This window comes from Xyrauchen texanus, chromosome 39 (assembly GCF_025860055.1).
Source record: "Xyrauchen texanus isolate HMW12.3.18 chromosome 39, RBS_HiC_50CHRs, whole genome shotgun sequence".
Lineage (NCBI taxonomy): Eukaryota > Metazoa > Chordata > Actinopteri > Cypriniformes > Catostomidae > Xyrauchen > Xyrauchen texanus.
The window spans coordinates 15,799,578-15,811,118 of NC_068314.1; positions in this window are offsets into that span (position 1 = coordinate 15,799,578).

Sequence of the window (11,541 nt, forward strand, 5' to 3'; positions counted from 1 at the left end):
AGGGAGGTTACATTGACATTACTGGGAGGGTTGTTCAGAGAGACAGGAGATGTCTGAGCTTGTGTTTAGAATAGCTCACTGGGAAAACAAGTTGTTTTTGACTTGTCTGATTAATAGTCACTTCTTTACAAAAGGTGCATCTGTTTTAGAGTTTAATCAATGCAAACCATGGTGTTAATGATTCATTATCCTCTTAATTCTTGTATGTTGACAAAATCCCATAGACTTCCATTGAAATTGTTTGACTGTAATAACTTCCACACATAGGTCTTACCCATAGCAGATTATCAAAAAGAAAAATCCCATATGCACCGACTGAAAACTCTGCCTGTCTATCTGTATCCCCAGTTGAAACTTTCAACTTCAAGGGATTTAAAAGCTATTTTAAACTTTCAGTGAAGGCTCTGTTAAGTTAACATTAAAAATGTGTCTTGGAGAATTATACTTGTCTAGTTATCCTTATGAAATCATCTTTTGAAATCAAGAATAAAAGATGTTGTAATAGTTTTTGAACGGATAGGGAGGGATTTGGACAGGAAAGGAAGCCAACAAGTGCCCAATACAGATACAGTATAAACTGTTTGAAAAGCATCTTAGAATGCACCTCATGAAGTTGGTTCAGAGAATGCCTGGAGAGTGCAGAATTATAGTCCAGACAACCTGGCTACTTTGAAGAAGCTACAATATGAGATAGTTTTGATTTATGTGATTTGTTTAATATTTCATCATATGGAAAAATAATAAAGAATGAGTATGTTTGGGAGTGGTGGTGGTGTAGTGGTCTAATGCACATAACTGGTAAACTGGTAATCAGAAGTTCGCTGGTTTGATCCCCACAGTCACCACCATTGTGTCCTTGAGCAAGGCACTCAACTCCATGTTGCTCCGGGGGGATTGTCCCTGTAATAAGTGCACTGTAAGTCACTTTGGATAAAAGTGTCCGCCAAATGCATAAATGTAAATGTAAATGTTTGTCCAAAAAGCCACTGTCCTACTGTATGAATGTCTCTAATGTTTCAAAGAGTGAAAAAGAACCGCATGCATCTTATATTACGCACAATATGAGGAGTTGCTGACTCTACAATTTATTACACTGTGCCTAAAATACAGAAAATGCTGAAACACACTGTTTGAAAATGTAATTATTTTTCAGCAAAATGACACTCTTCCCAGATCAATGTGGATTCATAGAAGGTGCTGCCAGGCACAAATATATCACAGAGAAGAAGAAACAATGCATCTCTCTATAGATAAAGTTTCATGCTTGTAACTGCAGCAAGACCTTAAAGAAAACAAGTAAAAGTTCAGAATATATTTCATAACTGTTTCAAACACATTAGTCCCCTTATCTCACACTCAGGCTCATTAAAACATTTGATTGCTTATCCTTAGGTTTCATGTTTATATTTTATAGATATGTCATTCCACAAGCCCAAAAAATAAATACATAAAATTGTTTGTTATAGGGCTTGGCAGTACTTAGTGCACATTACATATATGGTGTATACTAAAATCCAAGAGCTATTGTACTGTAAATATGTCAGTATTTTCATGATACTTTCTAGGGTTTAATACTCTGAGTAAACCCTCTTTAGTTTCACAATGCTTTTATTTTGTGGTGCAAAGACATACTGTCATGCTTTCAGAGCACTTCTGCATCCTGTAATGGCATGTATTGGACTGCAGAGATTTCAAGGTCTCAATTGTAAAAGAAAGAAAACAATGGAGTGATCCTTTAGAATAAAATAACTCGTGTTCTATGGAAATTGCATAATCTTATTACCTTTGAATTTTGTTATTTGAATTTAGAATAGTTTCCCCCTGCTGTCCATGAACCCAACTAGAAGAGACCTCCCAGTTTTGGGTCACAACCCACCCACTGAGAACCACTGTAGTATTGTATTCATGTACAGCAATTTAACTTATAATTTTTTGTAAGTATCTTATATACAAACATGCTCACACAAACAAGCATGCAGTACATCAGCTTGTATTGGTATACATCTTTCAAATAGCTGCAATTAAATTCCAGGTGAAACTCCATTCTACATATTACCAAATGTGACTAAAATATGGGCAACAAGTCTCTCTCCAGCTTTACCCACCCAAAACTAAACCGTAATCATTGTTAAAGAGACAGCAAACTGCAGGGAAACTGAGGATACTGGATGTCTGGCAGAGACCAGAGAATGCTGTGCAGCCTGTAAGTAGTGCTGAAGCAGGGCAAATGCTGATTAAATGCACTTTTCTCTTCAATCCATCACTGTCCATGCCAAACACCCCAACCGAGAATGGATAATCAATGTTCCATCAATCAGAGGGCTTTAAGACCTCATGAAAATTTTTACGTATTGTGTTGTATTTCCTATTGAAACACAATGGGTTGGTACATATAGAAAGGGATTGACCTTTTAATATAAGCCTTTGATATAAGGTAAAGGGATGGTCTCATTCTAGAGAGCATTTAATTGGACAGCAGTTTGGATTCATCATGAGTGCAAGAAGAGAAAGGCTGTAAAGGTTAAATGTGCAAATTTGCCAAAAGGTTATTTTTCAACTTTCATGGGATGTACTGAAACTAATAGACATGAAGCTAAAGAGAGAGAAAAAAAGTTCATTCATGGGGTCACATCAAGTGTGTCAGTGTGAAGAAAAATGTATTAATGTGTATTATTGTTTTGTCAAATTGAATCCAATATTTTGGTTAGTTCTAATTAATTCATGTTCGATGATTAAAGTTTTAAATGGGCCGAGTAGCTAAATTAAAATGAATCTGGATAATTTCCATACCATTGAACATAACACAATCAATGGCATATTCCCCAGCAATCCATTTTGCTACTGTCAATCAATCTGTATAATATGTTCACATAGGACGTGTTCCATTTACATGCATCAGAAAGACATTTTGGTTCGTCTCCCTGTAGCTGCGTCATGTTTCACTGGTTTTCAGCATCTCTAGCTATTTCACTATGTTTTTGGGATGCTGTATCAAGTTGTATGAAGTTTGAATCTACCTGAATTGCTCTGTTGTTAGGAAAATTACAGTGCTGTGATTAATTGTGTTATTTTTTATGCATTATTTTTATTAAATTAATTGCACCGAATTAACATGTTAAATCAACAGCCTTGGTAATTTTTGAAAAATTAAGGTGCTTTATTTGCTAGTATCTGGTAATTCTGCCAAGTAGCCTATTTTCTGTTTTCCAATATTTTTTGTCAATTTTGAGTAAATACTGTATAAAATAAGTGTTTATTTAAATTCATCAATTCTATATCAGCATATTGGTCAACCAGCTCTTACCAGGATTATTTCTGTATACTAAAACTATAAGACAAAAAAAGTCATTTTAAAAATCGTGTTTGAAACTGAAATAAAATAATGCAAAGAGTGTTGAACATATAGTCATCAGTGGACAAGTCTTAAGTCTTGTTTATTTTATTTGTAAATAATTCTGTAAATGTTCAGTTAGTCCCTAAACTAACTCCTTAATTATAATGAATTAAAACTGAAACTAAAAATGAAATATGAAATGTGTCCATGGTTCTAACTCTATATAATCAGAGTTACAGTAAATGGGATTTGTTCACCTTACCTTTAATGGCTGGGCTACTGTAATAATTGCAACAACTTTATCTCCTTAATATCCCTGCCAAAACAATCCACAGAACTGTTCTCACCACAGACCCTCTCACCTTTTTTATATTTGACTTTCATTTGAAGCTTCCAAGGACAGCTGCATCTGATCACTTATTCAGGAGTGAAACAGCTAAAAGGACCTGCAGCATCCTGTATCATCCCTGCCGTCCTTTCCTGCATGTTGTATCTGACATTTGTATCTTCCGGTAGGATGAAGCTGTTTTCCTTCCTTTATTGTATGCATTGTTATCTTTGTACAGTGGCCACAAAAAGTATTTAACCCTTAATCCACACTTAAAAAGTCTGAATGTCATTGTATTAGATAACAAAATATAAGTGCTATTTCATTTCAATAAAGATAGCACAAGCACACTTTGAATGTGCAAACATTTCAGATAAAATTACTTTGCTAGGTATGAAATGATAAGATTTGGGCTGCAAATAGAAAACCAGCCTCCGGAGGCTGTATATGGAGATAGGAAGGGACCAAGGCACGTCTGAATCCAATGATTGTGTCATATCCTGTCTACTGAAATACCTTAATCTGATTGAATTTTGAAGGTAGCAGATGTTTCCTTCACTGCCTATGAAATCCCACAATCCTATGCGCGCTGTTCCACAAAGGTTGAGCTGAATAAGAAGAAAAATGGTGGCAGAAGAGGCATTTGATAGTTTTTTGAAGTTTTTATTCACTTTTTCCAAGTTTTAATTCCATTTTTAGTGAATAGTTAGAATTCTAAGGCCGGCACGGTGGTGCAGCGGAAGGTCGTGGGTTCAAACCCTGGTTACCCCGGCCTTTCTGTGTGGAGTTTGCATGTTCTCCCCGTGTCTGCGTGGGTTCTCTCCGGGTACTCCGGCTTCCTCCCACCATCCAAAAGACATGCAGGTGTCTCCAAAAAAAAAAAATTGCCCTGGATGTGGAGGTGAGTGTGAGTGTATGTCTGTCTATGTGTGGCCCTGCGATGGACTGGCGACCTGTCCAGGGTGTCCCCCGCCTTTCGCCCAATGTTAGCTGAGATAGGCTCCAGCCCCCTGCGACCCTGTACACAGGATAAGCGGTTGACGATGGATGGATGGATGGAGTTAGAATTCTAGTTATTAAATATACTCTTGGTTATCTTGATTTTGTTGCTAGTTCAGTTGGACTGAATGAATAAGTGCGTTACCTTTAGTGGACACCAGATGGCGTCAATCAGTTGCTGGTATCCTAGCAACAATGTGCTGCCTCAGTTGTCTGTCCAAAACCAGTTTCTGGAGGTACCTTCATACACAAACACTGTCTGTTGTGTCATTGACTAATAGGGCAGCGAGGCAACAAGACAGCTACCTTTGGATTCAGATGCAGCCATACTCGTCAAAATCAAGGCAAACTTGTAGTCATGTGGACACTTTCTGATAGTTAAACGTTTGTGGAACATGTCCATAGTTAATGTGATGAACTATACCCAGGGCTGGACTGGGATGAGAAATCGGCCCGGGATTTTTACGGGGGGTGGGTGTTTAATACATTTGTCCAAAATTACTTTGGTTAACTAGTTGGTTAATAAAAATCATCAAAAAAATTCAGTTAAACATTTTTGAATTTATTTCTGCAAAAGCTCTAGCAGCATTTGTGTTGCTATTCTAATTCAATGATATTCATATATTTGTAAGTGTAACTTAATTGTCCAAGTACTTTTTGAGACCATTTTTGCTGCAAATTTGCCATTAATAATTTTCACATGCAAATGAGCTTTGCTTGTTTGAAAGGTTCTCTCTCTCTCTCTCTCTCTCTCTCTCTCTCTCTCATCTCTCTCTCTCTCCTTAGAGAACACCAAATCTGAATCTGACTTATAAAAACTTGGTGAGTATCCGTGCATGTGCACTTGTGAGTAAACGCCATGAGGTCACAGCTGGGTATGGGTGTGTGTGCAGTGAGGATTGTTTGCATGAGTAGACACACCCTGTCACGAGCCGCATGTCATGCGTGACCCAGCAGTAGAATGTTTGTTCCACATGGTGGCCACAGCTGCACAGGAAGCTGACCTGTCTCTGGCCTTCTCTGTCACAAGCGGCTGACACCTTATGTGCACAAAGAATATTGATTGAAATGAAGTATTTTGATTAGTATTCAAATGTTTGCACTGCAATCCAAGCAGCTTTAAAGTTTGTATTCTTCATATTGTGCTAAGAGGTCAATGTATGATATTTAGAAATGCTTTTGATCAAACATATTTTCGCTAGATGAATTAACAGGCTAGAGTTCACCAGTTGAACTTGATGAATGAAACTACTGTGCTTATGCTTTGATTCCGCTCTCCTGTGTTTGCATGCGTATGAATGGATGAGAAAGAAACACAAAATTTACTGTTTGGTTGCTGAGAGGCTCAAGGTTTAGCTAGTTACAGTAGCTACACAATGATGTGTGCAAAAAGCATCTTACACCTTTGACTGCCATTAAAATGTAACTGTGCATTCTGATGAAAAATATTTTGATGCATTTATATTTCGAAAATATTTCATTATATTATAGTTTCAACCAGTTTTTTTTTTTTTTTTTTTGCCTCTTAACAGTGTGAAATAGATGGTCTAGTCTGATACAAGGTGTTCTTATAAATTGATCTGTCAACCTGATCACACAGGAAATCTACTCGACGAATGTTTGTCCACTTAACGTCGGACCCAATGTGCTGAATTCTGGACAATCGCCATCTTGTGGAAAATGTTCTAGTCCTGAAAACTGTATCTAATTTTGATCACTGACTAGCAAGATCCTAAATTTAAGTAAAATAACTCTGTTTTAGTCAGTACTGATTTGGCAAGGGTTTGGTTTAATAGTATGTTATTACAATTCAAATCCAAAAATTGCACTTTAGTTCCATGCCTCGCCACGAGAGAAGTTTCGATGCCCGGTGGTCATGCATAACTGAAAGGAAAATAAAGAGATGCTCCGATCCTGGCCGCTTGCTCTATCCCAGTTGACCGAAGCCGCAGCTGAGGTGCACTGAGTACCAGCTCCTTGTGCACGACAGGTCTCCTACTGACCTGGACTAGCCTGTCGTCAGGGATAGCTGAGGATGTGAACGCCTTTCCTTGGGGCAGGGATGCCTCTGGCAACTTTCAGCCATAAGGACAGGATAGGCGACTGGGGACTTTCTATGAGTGTGTCTCGACGCTCGAAGGCTAGCCTCCTGGAGACAGGGTCTATGTCGAGGCAGTATCTCAAGACATGGAGGACGCATCCTTCAGGTCTACACGTAAACAGAATCGGGATGTGAGACATTGCTAAAATGCGCCAGGTGCAGGATGTGTTGAATGGTCCCCATCTGCCTTTTAACCACTAAGGATTGCTGGGCGAAATCCTCTACGGTGCCGCCGAATAGGCCAAACTGGTCCGACCAAGTTGGGCCAAAGGTGGCGCTCCTGGACCACTAAGGTGGACATCGCCTGCCCGAGAGACCACGCCATGACCATCATTGCTCGGAGGGCGATACCAGTCACTGAGTGCAGCTCCTTGCATAAATCTCGGGTCAGAACTAACCTCGTGCAGTTCTTTTAGCGCCACGGCTTGGTGCACTTGCAGGAGAGCCATGGCGTGCAGGGCGGAGGCGTCCTGTCCAGTGGCACTGTAGGCTCAGTCGTGATTCCTCAGGCTCCGCCAGGTGGCGCCGTTCTGCAGGCACAAGTGCACCGTGATCGCCATACCAACCTGGGGAGTCACCGAGCACCCCCTGGCAGCCCCACCGTCGAGGGTAGTGAGAGAGGACAAGCCCGCGAGCTGGGTCCGGGCTGTAAAAGGTGCCCACCGCGACCTTGAGTGCTCATCATGCACTTCCGGGAAGAAAGGTACGGGGTGCGGCCGTAAGCAGCGCACGGAGCCCCAGGACCGATCACCGGGCCGCGAGGGTTCAGGGGGGGTGGAGGATTCCACTCCATCCCGACGCTCGCAGCCGCCCGGGCAAGCATGGCCATCAGCTGCGCATGGCGACAGACTGAACCAACCCACTCTCCGATGCTGTAATCGAAAGCTCATCCACTTTGCGAGCCACGAACTCGCCCTGAGACGAGCCAGCGGTCACATCGCGAACTCGCAGGGGGAAACGAGTGTGCTGAGGAATGGGAGCTCCATGGGGGGTTTCCCGGAGGAGAAGCTCCCATTGAAATCTCCAAATCGCCCCCAATGCTAACCGACCCCTCCTCATACCCGTGGGTAGAAGGACTGAGTCGGGGAGCCGCTGGATTGGCTTTCCCTCTATCAAGAGAAAGCCGTGACCGCAACGTTGCCAAAATCATGCCCTCGCAGTGAGAGCATGATCCATCCACAAACGCTGTCCCTGCGTGGGCAGTGCCCAACACGAGAGGCAGCAATAGTGGCCGTGGGAAGCGGAGAGGTAACGATCGCAACCAGGAAACATACACAAACGAAAAAGGCATCTTGAAAAAGAAGCTTTTCGTTTGCGCCACTCTTTTAGAGGAAATTAAACTCATTTATGTGTTTTTATATATATTTATATACGTAGGCTGCTGAAGTGCCCGGGAGTATTTGCTCAGCACAACCGTGGTGTTCAAGGGGGAGGACCGCTGGAATACGTCATAGATCCAACAGCGTAGAGAGATGAATGGATGCGGCAGAGGAATTCAGCTCTGTGAACTTACTCGCTCGGCTCCGAAGAAGATATCTGATGTGTGTTTGCAGCGTCACTCCTTTTATACCCGTATGTCCGGGGGAGTGGCATGCAAATTCCACACGCCAATTTCTACTGGCCTTTTCTCAAGATCAGAGATGTATGGGCACCGCAGGAGCGACCCCTAGTGTCAACTCATCGACACAATGTCGAGTGAGTGACAGATAGGGAACTTTGGACACTAAAGAGACCTTTCTACTGACTCTGAAAACACCAAAAGAAAGATGCCCAGGGTCCCTGCTCATCTGCATGAGCATGCCTTAGGCATGCTGCATGGAGGCATGAGGACTGCAGATGTGGACAGGGCAATAAATTGCAATGTCGGTACTGTGAGACACGTCATACAGCGCTACAGGGAGACAGGAAGGACAGCTGATCATCCTTGCAGTGGCAGACCATGTGTAACAACACCTGCACAGGATCAGTTCATCAGAATATCACACCTGCGGTACAGGTACAGGATGGAAACAACAACTGCAGTTGCACCAGGAATGCACAGTCCCTCCATCAGTGCTCTGACTGTTTGCAATAGGCTGAGAGAGGCTGGACTGTGGGCTTGTAGGCCTGCAGTAAGGCAGGTCCTTACCAGACATCACCGGCAACAACGCCACCTATGGGCACAAACCTATTTTCACTGGACCAGACAGAACTGGCAAAAAGTGCTCTTCACTGACGAGTCATGGTTTTGCCTCACCAGGGGTGATGGTCGGTCGCATTTTTCATTGAAGGAATTAGCGTTACACCGATGTCTGTAGGATGTCTGCAGGATCGATTTGGAGGTGGAGGGTCTGTCATGGTCTGGGGCGGTGTGTCACAGCATCATCGGACTCAGCTTGTTGTCATTACAGGCAATCTGAACACTGTGTGTTATAGGGAAGACATCCTCCTCCCTCATGTGGTACCCTTCCTGCAGGCTCATCCTGACATGACCCTCCAGCATGACAATGCCACCAGCCATACTGTTCATTCTGTGCATGATTTCCTCCAATTCAAGGTAAAATGCATATACATATAAATGACACCGATCTGAACTACATTGTAGACATGACTTCCTACAATGTTTCCATTTACATGTGAAAAGTATTTGTTTTTCTCACACAGATCTCATCTATTTCTGTGTATTGCATGCTAACACACTTTTTCTCTAGAGTTCTCAAAATGCTGTGTTTATGGTGCTGTATTATAGAAATACTGATGTTCTTGAGTAAATACAGGTGAAACTCGAAAAATTAGAATATCGTGCAAAAGTTCATTAATTTCAGTAATTCAACTTAAAAGGTGAAACTAATATATTATATAGACTCATTACAAGCAAAGTAAGATATTTCAAGCCTTTATTTGATATAATTTTGATGATTATGGCTTACAGCTTATGAAAACCCCAAATTTAGAATCTCAGAAAATTAGAATATTACATGAAATCAATAATAAAAAGGATTTTAAATACAGAAATGTCGGCCCTCTGAAAAGTATAATCATGCATATGTACTCAGTACTTGGTTTGGGCCCCTTTGCATTAATTACTGCCTCAATGCGGCGTGGCATGGATGCTATCAGCCTGTGGCACTGCTGAGGTGTTATGGAAGACCAAGATGCTTCAATAGCGGCCTTCAGCTCTTCTGCATTGTTTGGTCTCATGTCTCTCATCTTTCTCTTGGCAATGCCCCATAGATTCTCTATGGGGTTCAGGTCAGGCGAGTTTGCTGGCCAATCAAGCACAGTAATACCATGGTCATTGAACCAGGTTTTGGTACTTTTGGCAGTGTGGGCAGGTGCCAAGTCCTGCTGGAAAATGAAGTCAGCATCTCCATAAAGCTTGTCTGCTGAAGGAAGCATGAAGTGCTCTAAAATGTCCGGTAGGCGGCTGCGTTGACTCTGGACTTAATTAAGCACAGTGGACCAACACCAGCCGATGACATGGCTCCCCAAACCAACACAGACTGTGGAAACTTCACACTGGACTTCAAGCATCTTGGATTGTGTGCCTCTCCATTCTTTCTCCAGACTCTGGGACCTTGGTTTCCAAATGAGATGCAAAATTTGCTCTCATCAGAAAAGAGGACTTTGGACCACTGAGCAACTGACCAGTTCTTTTTTCTTTAGCCCAGGTAAGGCGTTTGACATTTGAAGCCCATGTCCAGGACCCGTCTGTGTGTGGTGGCTCTTGATGCAGTAACTCCAGCCTCAGTCCACTCCTTGTGAAGCTCCCCACACATTTGAATGGCCTTTACCTGACAATCCTCTCCAGGCTACGGTCATCCCTGCTGCTTGTGCACCTTTTTCTTCCACACTTTTCCCTTCCACTTAACTTTCTATTAATGTGCTTTGATACAGCACTTTGAGAACATCAACTTCTTTTGCAATTACCTTTTGAGGCTTTCCCTCCTTGTGGAGGTGTCAATGATGGTTTTCTGCACAACTGTCAGGTCAGCAGTCTTCCCCATGATTGTGAATTCAACTGAACCAGACTGAGAGACCATTTAAAGGCTCAGGAACCCTTTGCAGGTGTTTAGCTGATTAGAGTGTGACACTTTGAGACTACAATACTGAACCTTTTCACAATATTCTAATTTTCTGAGATTCTGAATTTGGGGTTTTCATAAGCTGTAAGCCATAATCATCAAAATTATATCAAATAAAGGCTTGAAATATCTTACTTTGCTTGTAATGAGTCTATATAATATATTAGTTTCACCTTTTAAGTTGAATTACTGAAATTAATGAACTTTTGCACGATATTCTAATTTTTCGAGTTTCACCTGTATGTCTTGATATAAACTGTCTAAACTTAGAAAAAAGAAAGTAAAAACCACTGATCTATATACATATAGATCAGTGGTAAAAACTCACGAAAAAGTTTTTCTAAAGAACGAAATAAAACTTGGTCACATGGAACATTACAGTAAAAATCACTTCTGCATTCTTTTACTTCTGTCAAGCCTTAATTCAATACAAACTTAAACCTAAGTTAGTCATGTGGCTTCGAATGACTGGAGCACAAACATCTCATTCAAGGCAGTGTAGCAAAAAAGGTATGGCATGAGAAACCAGATATGAAAGAGGATCATTTTAAATGAAAGAGGAAGTTTATTTTCACCAGAATTCCACAACAGGAACTTGGCCAAACCAACAATTAAAGAGTATGTCATTGATTAGTTTTAAAACATACCATGTCACAGTATGTAAAGACATTAATAACATATTTTTATTATCCGATATAAAGTTTATTGATTATTT